Source organism: Sturnira hondurensis, unplaced genomic scaffold (assembly GCF_014824575.4).
Source record: "Sturnira hondurensis isolate 20B ecotype Veracruz unplaced genomic scaffold, ASM1482457v3 Scaffold0012012, whole genome shotgun sequence".
Classification (NCBI taxonomy): Eukaryota; Metazoa; Chordata; class Mammalia; order Chiroptera; family Phyllostomidae; genus Sturnira; species Sturnira hondurensis.
Genome location: NW_028084643.1, coordinates 2,579,194 through 2,594,990, shown reverse-complemented (window position 1 = coordinate 2,594,990; position 15,797 = coordinate 2,579,194). Strand labels below are relative to the sequence as shown.

Below are 15,797 nucleotides of genomic sequence, written 5' to 3'. Positions count from 1 at the left end.
AAATATATATCTATTTTGTGTGTGAAAAGCATCCTCTCGAAGTGATTCAGTTTGCTAGTTTAGTAGTCATGCTTCCAGATATAATTATGTATTAGCTCAGGATATGAGTTCTCTCACTTGTAATTATGTGGTCTCGTTAGGAAGCTGGCTGTGTGATAGAAAATCAGTGATTAAACTTTTGCTCAGCATAGTTTCTTCATCAGTCCCTGGAATAGGTGTCAAATTTATTCTCTGTTGGTATTTTGTTGGTTCCTAGACTATTAATCAGTTTGTATGAAAAGCTGGGATGATATACTCTTTCCAGCTTAAATTCTTATTTTGTGAGTTGTTGTGGCATTTAATATAATAGATAACTCCCTTTGGGTCATTAAAAGTAGGAAGGTCAGGCCTTTTTTTGTTTGGTTGTGTTGTGTTTTGTTTTCATTTGTTTTTCCTGACACAGAGCTCTGAGTAAGTATAATGGCACAAGGTGATTTCTTTCACTGTGAAATCTCCTATGGAAAGAGAGTGATGTAAGTGACTATTTGAAATGGAAACAACTGTAATAAGCCACTTGTGAGTTTATTTCACATTAGTACATCCTAATAAAACTGTTAAAGTTTTCTCAGAACTTTGGTAGTTGTACTCTGTCTTGTGTAACTACAGAAACACACTTTTGGTGAGGGGAAGATTAACTTATTTACACCCAACCTAATAATTTTGTAAATACTACAAAGTCCCCTAATCAAAATGAAACACTTTAATACTACACAGTGCTCTGTGCATGTTAATAAGTCTACTATTGTAATCCTCTTATTTAGTTACTGTGCGAGTTACTGTGAACTTAAAAAATTGAATTCATAATCATCCACTTTAAGTTTTCAGGATATTTTTTATTTTTCAAAATTTCAATATCCACATATTATTGCCCCATTCCCTTCTTACCCTTATCTGCTCCTCTTCTTTTCACTTTTAAATTTTAAAAAATAGACAAATCTGTTAAAAGCCTATGTCAGCAGTTTTATTTCAAAATCTGCAAGTGGAGGCCCTGGCTGGTGTAGCTCAGTGGGTTGAGTGTGGGCCTTCGAACCACACAATCGCAGTTCGATTCCCAATCAGGGCACATGCCTGGGTTGCAGGCCAGTTCCCAGCAGGGGACTCATGAGAGGCAACCATACACTGATATTTCTCTCCTTCTCTCCTTCCCTTTCCCTCTAAAGATAAATAAATAAAATCTTTAAAAAAAGATACTGGGCAAAGCAATGCCACTCTTCTAAAAAAATCTGCAAGTGGAGAGGATAAGCTAGCTGATTAAAATGTTCTTTCTCAGTTAAAATACTTTCAAAGTAAAAGGACTGATTGGATAATCATTGCTATCTGAATACAGGGTAAAAGAATAATGAGCTAAAGAACATTACATACCTGACTAATAGCCTGGGGGCACTACTTAATTTCAGAAGAGACCTTACTATTTTCAAGTTTATTAGAAATTAAATGAGTATTTTATCAGGATTGTACATTTCTTCCTAGAAAGTTTTACTGCTGACCATATTGGGGACAATTTTTCATTACTAATTACTAGAGATAGAAGAAACTTATTTTCTAAGAGCTCGTCAGATGAAATTTTATACTTATATCTCATCTGTTTTTTGATGGATCAACATCTAATTTTGATTACATAAAATTATGAAACTGTTACCACAGTTAAGGTAATGAACATATACATCACCCTCAGACATTTTCTTTTATGTATTTTTAATTTCTCCTTCTTGCTGTCCTTATCATGAGGCAAACAGTGAACTACTTTCTGTAATATAATTAATTTGGATTTTCCCCCCAGAATTTTATATAAATGGGTTCAAAAGAATTGTACATATTTTAGGATGAGGAAGTCTGACTTCTTTCATTCAACATAATTATTTTGTCATTCATCAATGTGTTGTATTTACAATAGTTTATTTCTTTTTATGGCATATAGGAATTTAATTCTCTGAACATCACACTATTTGCTTATTGATGGACATTTAAGTAGCTTCCAGCTGTTGGCTAATACCAAACAAACAAACAAACAAAAATCTGCCCTGAACAGCTGTGTATGAGTTTTTGCAAGGACATAGGATTCATTTTTGGAAATAAATAATTAGAAGTTGAGTGACTATATCAGTAATTTTTAAGAAACTTCAAATTGTTTTCTGTTGGTTGCCAAGAGCTAGAGATTGAGAAAAATAGAAAGAGGTTAAATGTTGATGAATTCTAATTTACAAAATTTTTTAATGAATCACATTTTTGCTAAGGTATCTAAGAAACCTTTACCTAACCCAAAGACATGTTTTCTAGTGTTTTCCTTAAGAAGGTTTCCAGCTTTAGTTCTATAAACCTTGAGTGAATTTTCTATATTGTACACTTTGAAATAGAGATTAAAATTATTTTCTTTGTAAAAAATGTTTTTGGTCCTGGCTGGAGTGGCTCAGTGGATTGAGTGCCAGCCTGCCAACCAAAGGGGTTGCTGGTTCAATTCCCAGCCAGGGCACATGCCTGGGTTGTGGGACAGGTCCCCAGTAGGGGGCACTCAAGAGGAAACCACACATTGATGTTTCCCTCTCTTTTCTCCTCCTTTCCCCTCTCTAAAAATAAATAAATAAAATGTTTTTTAAAATAAAAATGTTTTTGTATACAAACCTTCACTTGTTCCAGAAGCAATTTTTGAAAGAACTAGCCTTTCTTCACTGAATTGTCTTTGTACCTTTTGTTGAAAATCAATGATCTGTCTGCAACTGGATCTATTTTAGACTCTGTTTTATCTTGTTGAATCTACCTTTTGGTCCAGACACAGACCACACTTCATAACTTGATAAATGTAGCCTCTTAGTTCTTTAAATAAGAATTTCAAGTCTTGAAATAAGGTATCATTAAATCTTAAGTTTGGCTCTTAATTTTCAGTGTTTTTTAGGGGGTTAGTCTAGGTTCTTTGCACTTTCATAAGAATTTTAGAATCAACTTGTAATTTCTATAATAAATGCTGCTGGAGTTTGGATTAAATACATAGATTAATTTTAGGGAAATTCATATCTCAATAAGTTCTCTAACTCATGAGCACTATATATGTCTACATTTATTTAGGCTACCCTCAATCTTTTTTCAGCAATGTTGTGTAGTTTTCCAGGCCTAAGTATTGCAGATCTTTTGTGTAAGATTTATTCCCATGTATTTTATGTAATTTTATACTCTTGTAAATGGTATTGAGGCTTTTTTGTATGTAAACTTTGATACCTAATGTTTTGTTGCTAGAACATAGAATTATAATTAATATTTGCATGTAGCTCTTATATCGAACAACTTCGTTAATCTAACACATTAGTCAATTCTAGTACTTTTATGTCATCCGTAAATAGACAGTTTTACTGCATCCTTTCCAATGTGGAAGCCTTTTTATTTCTTTCTTTATTGGACTAGCTAGAACCTATACTACAATAGTAAATAGAAATGGTGGGAACTAATATCCTTGCAGTTTTTTCCCTGATTTTAGGGGGAATACAATCTGTCAACATTAAGTATAGCATTATCTATAGGTTTTCTGTAACAATTGGTGAAACTACATTCTTTTAACAGTTTGGTCAGGAACAATTTTTTTTTGTATCAGGAAAGGGTACTGGCTTTTGTCAAATGCTTTTTCTGTGTCTACTTTTGTTAGTATGATTACACTGATGACATTCCAAATGTTAAGTCAATTTTTCCAGGTTCATTTCATAATAATGAATTTATAACATTGCGTAAGCTGAAGGTATACAATGTTGATTTGATACATTTACAAAATGACTATTATTGTAGAATTAGCTAACACTTCCTTCAGGTCACATAATTCTGTTGGTTTCTGGGTCTGCGTGTGTAATGGAACCATTCTTTGACCTAGAAAAGCTGAAAACTAAGAGAGGTTTTCTGAAGGGAGTTATTTAGTTTAATTGTGAATCACCTGCAGTTGAGGTGCCAGACTGGTACCCAGGAAACGTGATGGATAGGTATTTGGAAGAAAAGGCCTGAAGCCCCGAGGGACTTGGACAGTCAGGAGTTACAGATTTGCAGTCACAGTTGTTATATCTAAATCTGAGGAGCCTTAAGTGCACCAAATCCAACCATAAAATGACCTGCTTCATACAGCTCTGGAGATCTGAATGTCCACCCAACTGACGTTCATACCTGGAGCAAAGAAGTGCTGTGTCTGTTGGTATGATGTCAGAACCATGGTGAGTGCTCTCCCCCAGTGAGATTAGCCTTAAACAGTGTTCAGCTGCAGCAGGCATCATCTACTGTAATGTGGACACAGACCTTACCGGCAAAATGGCAATGCAGGTACAACTCAGAATTGCACAGAGAAGATACTTCATTCTGAATGCCTCCTCTTATATAGGAATCAATATGAAGTAAAAAGATACAAAAATTATCTTAAAAGTCATAATTTAGGTAATTTGTGTGCAGTCAAAATGTGAAAGTGGCTTGTCATACAGGGAGATTATACTTTGAAGGAAATATTTTAAACAAACGTAAAAAATCTAGTGAATAGTGAAATATATCCCATGTATTCACCACTATTCAGTTGAACAACTTTTGGCATGTTGTCATACTTGGTTTAGATCTTTGGTTTTCATGTTTGTTGCGTAAAAAAACAAACCTTTGTAGATATCATGGAATCCCCCTTTGCAGTTCTTTTTGCCTCCTGCTCCTGGTGTAACCAGTGACCCAAATTTGTTGTATATTTCTCTTGTCTACATTTTATATTTTTACTCTTTATGCTTTGTTGAAATTATCAATGGTATGAGCATGCATCCTTTTCTATGGTTTTCAATTGAACACTTATGTAACAGGGTGCTCCCATTTTAAAGGATTTACAAGTGTGTTTGTTGGTAAAGCAACTCACTTCCAATTTAATACAGCTTTATTATAAGATTGGTCTAACTATCCCATCATATCTAGAAGTCATTCTCAATGTTCTCTTTTAAAAAATTGATAAGCTGCGTAATTAAGGCATTTGCTAAAATATCTGATTTGAACCCAGGTAAAGATTTTCAATTTTGTTGGTAATTTTACTAACTGAATCATGACTTCAGCCACAAATTTAGTTTTTTTCTGCTTTTATTTTTTTGTAGTTCTTTTAGGTATACTTCATGTTATTTTGGGTTAGTTTCCTTGCTGGGTCCTAGTAGATTTTCTATCATTTTTAAAGAGTAAATTTGTGTGTCTGGATTCTTAGTTATAACTGCTAGAAAATGATTCTGGGTTTCTTAAACAGAAAAATAATTTAGCTGAGGAGATGCAAGCCTCAAAAAATAGGCATATAGATAGCAAGGAAGCTTGGGAGGCAAGGTGCTAGAAAAATAAACTAGACCACACTGCAGGAAAGCTATGGGGGGAGTTAAATTAACATTGTTGAGGTATAGTGTGCATATAATAAAATACATTTATTGAATATTTATTTTAATAGAATACAAGCTTCCCGAAATAAGAGCAACATTTATTTTTAAAGGCATGATTTTAGGCTAGTCATCCCAGTAATAAGCAGAGATTCAGAAAATAGAAGATTGGAAAATGGGAGAAAATCAAACCATTTCAAAAGCATATCAGTTCTAGTGAAAATCACTTAACTTCTAGTAGCGTTTTAAAAAGCATTTTCTGTGTGTTACGTTTTCATGTTTCTATTTTATAGCTGGCATGTTTGAGGAGAAATAACTGAACAATTATTTTAAGAATTTTTTATTCTGAGCATTTTCTTAGAGTGAAGTTCCAACCAATGTCATAGAATTAATACTTGTTATGAACACCTGTTGGACTGTTTTGAGGAGAATACATACTAATTTCATATATCCTCTTTTGAGAAAATATGGCAATATTTTGAGAAAGAATGACAATACAAATATCTGTGAATCAGCTTGTATAAAACAATCAACTTTTGCTCCCCAAAATATGTTGACACGTGTTGTAGATCACACAGGACTGTATTGGGAGGCAGGCTCACAGGGAAAGACTTCAAGGTCACACAAAAACCATTACATACACTAAGAACTTTACATGAGTCCCCTGTGTGAATCGGTCCTTTTATTTTTTTAGCTTCAATCTTAGCTGATAGTGCTTTTTTTACTCACTGATAAACTTCATAAAATCCCATAGTCTAGTCACACAGTGGTTGGCATATAACATAAGGCAAATTATTTTGATACCTTTCTTGGATACAAATATGTGTCAAGAAATCAATATAGAATAGATGCTAACCTTTATAATGGAGGAGTATGTGTCTTTTCACTTTGTATCTGAGCCCCTAATCCCATCCTTGGTGCAACTGAATTAATTAAAATTTCTGGAATGAATAATTGTCTGAATGAGTAAGTCAGTGATAAATGGTCAGTGAAAAACCATCACTACTGGAAACATACATCATCAAAAAGGGATCAATAACATCTTCTCTGTATAATAAAATATGACCATTTTAGAAAGTAAGTAGTTATTCTGATTTACTTATTTTTACTCCTTTAAGTGGCAGAACTAAACTATGTCACACTAGAGCACAGATGGGTGCTTTGAATGCAAGTAGCTTTCAAAAATTCCTTGCTTTATAGTAAGTTTTGGATCTTAGAGGTTATGTTTATAAACACTTCTATGTCAGTGGCCAGTGTATGATTTCTTCAAATATCCTGCATGGCAGCCAAGAGAACAAAAATAATTACCACTCATGAAAACATGTTTGTTTTATGAGGGAATTGACTTGATAATTTTCAGAGTATCCTCAAAGAAGAAAAGAAGTAGTTTTTGGCATGAATAGAAACGTTTTGTTTCAGAAGCTTACTAAATTTTAGTTGAACAAAATATCAGAGCTTGGATCAATAGATTATAAAATTTTAGCCATTTTTGTGTGTATTTATGTATATTAGTAATAACACCAAAATAACACTCCTATTTTTAATTGCAAAATGGTCATTTTGTGTCCAGGTACACATGTATTTTTTAAGGACTTATTTTCTGGTGACACATTTTAGGTAATGCTTGACTTCAGCCCTTAGTATTTTTGCTGTAATAGCACAATTGGATATCTACTACTGTGTCTTTGTTTAACAAAGTCTCCACATTGACTTCTGGGAATACTTGAATCTCTAATCACTGGTGCATGAGGATATATCAGTTTGTGGCTTGTTAATATCAGTTTTTGCACCTGTGCCCATGAATCTGCAGCACATAAAACCACTCAAAGAAGGCCTCTTACAGATTTATCATAAATCCTTAGCCGTTTATCTTGTAATACTTAGAAAATAATAATAATAAATTTGTTTTTATATCTGCATAACTAAATATGGTTGTTGCAGCTAAAATTTTTAAGTTATTAAAGGTTATTTTGAAAAGACCAAGAAGCAAATCTGTTCATTAATATCTTTCCAAACTTCTCTTGAACATAATTACTTGTGTGGGAGGTGTCAACGCAATAAGAATTGTGGGTTGTGCATGGATTTTTCTTCTTGAATGAAAGTTAAACATGCTTAAGTAGTTTAAACAGCATATTTGCTCATATACACACAAATAGTTGAACCATTAAATATGTGGTAGATTGCACTAAAATCAATTATCTAATTACTTTCCTGGGCATTTGTGTCCAAACCATGGCTACAATATGTTTATTTTGGTGACTGTCTTATAGTCTGTATCTCAATATAGATAATGGTGGCTGATGAACTTGCAGCACCTCACCTATGCCACTCAAAAGGGTTGCTCATTTACTGTCCTATAGAGATGATGCAATTGCTATATTAGGAATGTTGACATTGACTGCAGTGTCAGACCTCACAAAGGAAACTCTCACTGATCTTCATATGGATTTTCTTCTAGATGCTAATTTTCTCTAGATTTTGTCCTGTTGAACTTCATTGCCCAGTTACTCTGAGATTATTACAAATAAAGTAAAAAAAAATGCTCTGAGTATTCCAAGTGGTCACCCAAATGAAAAAAGAAGGGGTTGCACACTATAAAATGTACAAATATTAATACCAATAGTATTTATTTTTTTATTTTTAATTTAATTACTGTTCAAGTACAATTTTCCATCCCCCACTCCCATCCCAGCCCACTCACCCGTGGTTGCCATCTCCCTCCCATTTCCACTCCCCCAGTTGTTCTCCATGTGTCCTTTATACTAGTTTCTGTGAATTCTTCCCCTTTCCCCTGAAATTCTCTCACCTCTCCCCTATGGTCCCTGTCAGCCTATTCTGAATTTCAGTGTCTTTGGTCATATTTTCATTGCCTATTTGTTTTGTTGTTTAGGTTCCTGTTAAAGGTGATATCATATGGTATTTTAGTTTTTAATATTTTATTTACTTATTTTTAGAAAAGGGAAGGGGGAGACAGGGAGGGAAGCATCAATGTGTGGTTGCTTCTCACATGCCCCTTACAGGGGACCTGGCTTGCAACACAGGCATGTGCCCTGACTGGGAATCAAACTAGCAACACTTTGGTTCACAGGCCGCTGCTCAATCCACTGAACCATACCAGCCAGGACCAATAGTGTTTGTTTATGCCAACAGCTTAAATAGATCTATAATTGCACAAAGAGTAGGTAGGATGCACCCTTCAAAAAACACTTCCTATAGAACCTTCTAAAGGTCTGTCTTCTGACTTTGTTTATCAGCATCTTGAGAGGCATTTATAGCCACTCACACACTCCTCTATTATTTCTTTACTAATTAAGTAGTGATGTCTTCTACACTTAGAATGTGGTTCACTATTTTTTCATTAAAATGAGGAAATACCTTGTTTGTTGCAGGTTCATTCCAAGCAGTTGGCTTGTGGGAATCTAAGAGATGCTGCTGTCCATGACATGTTGGAATTATCATGATCAACTATCCAGTTTGGATTTCACCCAGTGACCAAGAGAGTTGCATGGTATACAGAAAGGATTGGATTTTTAAAAAGAGTAAACCAGGTAAGATTTCAGAAAGACATCTATCTGATCATTTATCACTTGTTCTATGGCTTTAGTGTGCTGCCAAGATGTATTGGATAACATATAGCTTTGCCATTTGTTTTCTAAGTCCATGGAATGGGTTGTTAAAGAATGATGATCCCTTCGTTTCAGTAGAATATATATAGTAATAATTGAGTCTATTGTTTCTTAAGAGGAAAGAGAAGTTATTTTAAGACTCATATAAAGCAGACAAGAATGCTATGGATGCTAGTTTAATGCAATAGCCAAAATTGCAAACTATAGAGACTTTTTCTTTACATTACTACTCTGGACCATGATAAAATTAACAGTTGTACATTTGAAGGTGCAGTAGAGAATGCGTTGCCATTAGGTATTTATATTGTAGAAAGGTATCATAGCCATTCTGACTGGTGTAAAGTGGTATCTCATTGTGGTTTTGATTTGCATCTCTCCGATAGCTAGTGATATCGAGCATCTTTTCATGTGTCTCTGGAACCTCTGTATGTCCTCCTTGAAGAAGTGTCTGTTCAAGTCCTTTGCCCATTTTTTTAATTGGGTTGCTCGTCTTCTTTGAGTGGAGTCATGTGAGTTCTTTGTATATTTTGGAGATTAAACCTTCGTCTGAGGTATCATTGGCAAATATGTTTTCCCATACAGTTGCTTCTATTTTTATCTTGATACTGTTTTCATTAGCCATGCAGAAGCTTTGAATTTTGATGAGATCCCATTTGTTTATTCTTTCCTTTATATCCCTTGCTCCAGGGGATGTATCAGTAAAAATATTGCTGCCTGGACTATCTGAGATTTTCCTGCCAATGTTCTCCTCTAGGGTTTTAATGGTTTCCCAGCTTATATTTAAGTCTTTTATCCACCTTGAATTTATTTTGGTGTATGGTGTAAGTTGGTGCTGGAATTTCATTTTTTTGCATGTAGCTGTCCAGTTCTCCCAACACCATTTGTTGAAGAGGCTATCTTTACTCCATTTTATGTTACTGCCCCTTTTGTCGAATATTAATTGACTATAGAGATTTGGGTTTATTTCTGGGCTCTCAGACACTTCTCCAAGGAGGACATACAGAGGATCCAGAGACAGAATGAAAGATGCTCGATATCACTATCAGAGAGATGCAAACTAAAACCACAATGAGATACCACTTTACACCAGTCAGAATGGCTAGCATAAACAAAGAAACAAACAACAAGTGTTGGAGAGGTTGTGGGGAAAAGGGGACTCTGGTCCACTGTTGGTGGGATTGCAGACTGGTACAACCACTATGGAAAACAGTATGGAAATTTCTAAGAAAACTAAAAATGAACGTGCCTTTTGACCCAGCAATTCCACTCTTGGGAGTATATCCTAAGAATCCTGAAGCACCAATCCAAAAGAACCTATGCACCCCGATGTTCATAGCAGCACAATTTACAATAGCCAAGAGTTGGAAGCAACCTAGATGCCCATCAGTAAATGACTGGATCAAAAAACTATGGTACATTTACACAGTGGAATTCTATGCTGCAGAAAGGAAGAAGGAGCTCCTACCTTTTGCAACATCATGGATAGAACTAGAAGGCATTACACTGAGCGAAATAAGGGAGACAGTGAAAGACAAATACCATATGATATCACTGTTAACAGGAATCTAAACAACAAAACAAACAAGCAAGCAAAATATGACCAAAGACACTGAAATATGGAACAGGCTGACAGGGACCAGAGGGGAGAGGGAGAGAATCACAAGGGAAAATGGGATGGACTCACATGAACAACTAGAAAGGACACATGGACAATAACTAAGGTGGGGGGCGGAAATGGGAGGGAGGTGGGGAGCACAGGGTGGGACAGGGCTGGGAATATAAGACAGAAAACTGTACTTGGACAAGAATTAAAAAAAAAAAAGAAAGGTATCAGTTCATAGCATATGAGCTTACAAATATGCTTCGAGGTTACTCCAACTTAGAAAAGCATATTATTATTCTGCCTTTTATTTATTTCAAAGCATCTATAATTCAAAATTCTTCATCTAAGAATTATTTAAAATGGTGATACAGTGACATACTCTATTGTTATTGTGGCTTCTGGAACTTAAAATAGTGTACTCTTATCCAGATCTTCTTTTTATTCACTTTGCCTACTACATTCTGGCAACAATTCTCAATTATTAACCATAGTTTGATCAGATCTTCTTATCTTTCTACTTAACCCTCTTCCTTCTCTGTAATGCAAATGTATCATCAATAGTTATCTGAGGAAACCATAAGTTACTCTTGTCCTCTGACTTTAAGACCATTAAAACTTTTACAGCTTTTTTGAATTTTATGCATTCCAAAGCAATAGTTTATTTTCATATCAATTATAGAAATAAAAATATAATTAAAAAGTATTAATTTAGAAAACAATAAAGGAAGATTATTCTAGGTCACTGGAACTTTTTAGATTCTTTATTACTACAGATTTCTTACTTTCTGAAAGTGAATTAAATGGAACTCAGTCAATAAATTATAGCTTAAAATAATTATTTGTATACAAATGAGAACTTCTAAACTGCTTGAAAATAATTCTCTAGAGTTCAATAAATATCACCTTCCAACTCCCTAAAAATTCACTTGTCTATAAGATTACTTCTCATGAGAGTACTAAACTCAAATAGTCACAGTATTTAAATGTGTTGGGAATAGTATAGATCACCAAATTTGTGGCAGAAATCTTTATTTGATGAACTGAGTTTGTAGGTAATTGTTTGTCCTGTTAAGTGTTAAGGTGTTTTACCCACATTTGCAGTTCTGCCAGTCTGCAAATAAAAAGGAAATCAATATGCAGGGTGCATTTGTGGGATTATGCTTAACCTAGAGCCATGATTCATATCATTGGTATCTAGCAAATAATTATAGCAAGACTGCTTCATAATAGGCATCTCTATTCCTAAGCTTTTAAGTTTTTAAAAATATTATATTTATTTATTTTAGACACAGGGGAAGGGAGAACAAAAGAGAGAGAAACATAAATGCATAGTTGCCCCTCGTGTGCCCCCTATTGGGGACCAGGCCTGCAACCCAGGCATGTGCCCTGACTGGAAATGGAACTGGTGACCCTTTGCTTCACAGTCCAGTGTTCAATCTACTGAGCCGCACTAGCCAGGGTCTAAGCTTTTAAGTCTTATTTACAGGCCTAAAATAATTTCATCCTGATGGTGTTTATTTAAATATTTTGAACAAAATTGGGTTCCAAGTTAAAACAACATACTTAGAAAGAAAAAGAAAAAGGTGAGAGAGGGAGAAAATTCAATCTATTTTGGAGGTAAATAATCATGTAATAATGTAATTATTTGCATTTATTGAGGTCATCACAAAACATTCTCCTCCAATTGTCAAATATGTATTTGTATTCTTTAGAATAATTTATCTTTATTATCCATGTAAGGTATCAATGTAGAAAAGAAGGTACAAATCTTTTGACCCAAGTATTAAGAAACATAACTTCTCTTTTTGTCCTACAATCTTTTGAAGTGAATCCTGTTGATTAGGAGCACAGAGATAGTAAATTCCTCTGTTCTGAATAACAGCATATGATTTTTATACATGTGAAGAGACTTCCACACGTAAAAGACATTAAAGTATATTCACATATTTTACTACTTAAAGGATAACTTTTAAAATGAATAGAAAAATTATATAGTATAGTTTTATAGTGTACATTAGTTGAAATTTAGTTTTGTTCTTTTTTGTAAGAATCACAGGTATATTTTTATCGTGATGCGTGTTAGATTTTCTGTAAATTAAAAAGAGTGTCAATATTTCCCAATTCTATTGCTCGAAAGTTTATAACAAAGCCATACAAAAATGTGCACTGTTCCTTAGCTTAAAAGCAATTTTTCTTTCCTAAAGTATTTTAAAGTGAAGTTTTGCCTACCTTAGGATTACATTACCATATGCTTGTACATAAAAGAAATATTAAGCTATAAAGGCAGGTATAAAATGTGAGATTTTTCAAAGCACTTGTGATAATAGCATGCTACATGTATTGAGATATGAAGTCCCCAAAGTGTTTCATGAAAAGTATTTACATAGCAATTGCGTGCCCCTTACTCTTCACAAAGCGCAGTGAACATTCTCACTTGCGCGACTATCCTTATTCTGAGGTCTTCTGAAAATAAAACCTTGAGAACTTAGAGAGGGAGCTGATTCCATAATGAAAAGTCTCATGTAAATCTTAAGTACTTTTTGGCTACATATTTAGTATGCGGCAAGAAACAAATCAGCAACCCCTCCTGCCCTGCCCTTGAGTAGTTCACATTCACAGAGTAAAACAGACATGTAAATACCTTACCCGAGGCAAAATGAACTGAATGTTTTCATGATATGCCCCAAGAAAAATTCTCCAGAAGCAAAGAGGCAGGACTATGAAAACTGAGAAGAGGATAATAAAGTCTTTGAGGCCTGTGAGGCCTTTCAGCTACATAGCTAAAATGTGGGGAGAATTTTAATTGATGGGAAATAGGTGTGAAGGCATTCTGGGCTAGGGGACAGTCTAGACAATCCAACTATGGGGTAAAAATAAAAGTTACAGTTAGAGAATAGAAAGCTTAACAATGCAGTATGGGGAAGAATGCAAGAAGAGTTTGAGTAGATGGGTGAGGGCAGAACTGGAACATTTTGCATGCCCAGCTGTGGTGGTTATAAACATGACGGTGATGTAATATGATCGATACCTTAAAAAATAATTCTGGCAGAACGTGGGGGTGTGGGCAAGGAAAGTATTTGCAGGAAAGAAAGATAAACTAGGAGTATTGAGTTTCATGAGTGTAGAAATGTATGCTTTGTAGTAGACTATCAATAATAGAACAGTTTCTAATCATCATTGATTCTGTTAGTTTCTATTGAATGCTGCCTAAATGAATGTCTCTCAGGGATAATCAGTAAACTTCTACATTCACACCTTTTTCCTTTTTTTAGAAATGGTTTGAAAACTCTTTCTACATAGGATGAGAATAATTTAACTTACATGTTTTCATCTCACATGCAGGTATACACACATACACAAACACACACTACACTAAACTCTCTCCCAAAATGTGCTTGAAATGAAACCCGCAGTCCTGTTCCTGTAATGTATGCTTCAGTAAGAAAGGGGCAGCTACTACCCTACTTTATTTTCCTTTTGAGACTTTTATCTCTCAGGCTTTAGCCTTCCCTTCATCATTTTATCATTACAGCAATCACTGAACTTTGTTCCTCAGGAAGGCTGCATGCATATAAAGCACACTTTTATGGCTAGAAAGCAAATCTAGCCCACCCCTCCCCCTCCAGCATGTACTGCTTACTTAAACCTAATTAAGTAATTCTGCTGAAAGTATCACATCCTTTCATCACAATGAACATTTGGTCAAAATAATAGGGAACACTTGAAAGCTTAGGAAATAACTGGGGGAAGAAGCCTGAAAAAAGACACAAAATGAATGAAAGTGAACTTCAGCCCGACCTTCTTTGGCACAATCCTCTAACGAGCCAGAGCATATTCACGCCTCTGCTAAAGGAAACACCTAACTCACAGCATCGCTTTCACTCCCATTATTTTATTGGAAATTACCATTGTCATGAGGCTCCCCAGCAGTACACCAGACTCAGTACATTGTGTATGATTGAGTCATCTATTTTCAGAGAAGTTTTGTTATAGTATGGAAAAACTCCAACAATTTCTTTCTAAATAAGCATACTTAAGGAAATGTAGCTCTGACTCACTAAAATGCAATATTTGAGACCAGAATCTTTGTCTTTTTTCTCTGAGATCTTAATTGCAAAGATGTATACATATTCAATAAACATATCTGACTAGTGAATGTGTGAATAAAAATCAAAACTTGTGCTTCAGATCAAAATCATAATGAGTGGATCAAAAAACTATGATACATTTATACAATGGAATACTATGCAGCAGAAAGGAAGAACTCCTACCCTTTGCAGCATGAATGGAACTGGAGAGCATTATGCTAAGTGAAATAAGCCAGACAGTGAAAGAGAAATACCATATAATCTCTCTTATAAGTGGAACTTAATCAATAAAACAAACAAAACAAGCAAAATGTAACCAGAGACATTGAAATTAAGAACAAACTGACAGTAACCAGAGGGGAAGTGGGAGAGGATAATGGGAAAGGGGAAGGAAAAGGATTGTCAAGGAATGTGTATAAAGGACACATGGACAAAGCCAAAGAGGGGTGGGATCAAGGGTGGGAGGTGAGGATAGTTGGAGTTGGGGGGACTGGTGAGGGGAAAATGGAGAGAAGTGTACTTGAACAACAATTAAACAAAGAAAAAACAAAAACAAAATCACAACTTCTGTATTTTTAAGTATAGGAAATATCTCTATCTTTTGTTAGGGTCCAGTTGGTACTTGGTTCATCCTGTCCATTGTTAGATCAAAAGTATCTTATCTTATTATAGTTTACCAAAATTATTGAGTCACAGGTATTTTTAAATCACATAGCAATGTAATAGCACCAAAATATTTCCTAATATCTGGAATACTTGGGGTATGGAGGATTTAATCTAAAATAAGGGAACAACAAAAAAAGATATTTATTCATTAAATGACTTATTTTCTTCATAAGTTAAGTATGGTTCCCTTTTACATGCTATCACAAACTTTGAATTTTTATTTTTATAGATCTTAAATGCTTTGGAGAAAAAAAGTAAAGTTCTGGCTCCTTCCGTGCTGATAAGTATAGATTTCTCTAGGCAGAAGTCATTGAAATGCAGGCATCTTAGCAAGCTACCCCCTCTTATTTTGAAGATGCAGGCTATAGCAAATTGTGGTGGAAAGTATACTATCACAATAATAGTGATACCAATTTAAAGTCAATATCTG

General features: G+C 34.7%; 1 long non-coding RNA gene across 1 annotated transcript in view; it reads left to right on the top strand.

Moving 5' to 3' along the window:
* The window catches only part of LOC118996970 (uncharacterized), a 164,036-nt gene extending 155,109 nt beyond the window's left edge, over window positions 1–8,927 (top strand). Inside the window, exon 3 of the long non-coding RNA XR_005068577.1 lies at window positions 8,774–8,927. This is a non-coding gene — a long non-coding RNA (uncharacterized LOC118996970). The remainder of the gene's footprint in view (window positions 1–8,773) is intronic.
* The last annotated feature ends 6,870 nt before the right edge of the window (window positions 8,928–15,797 follow it).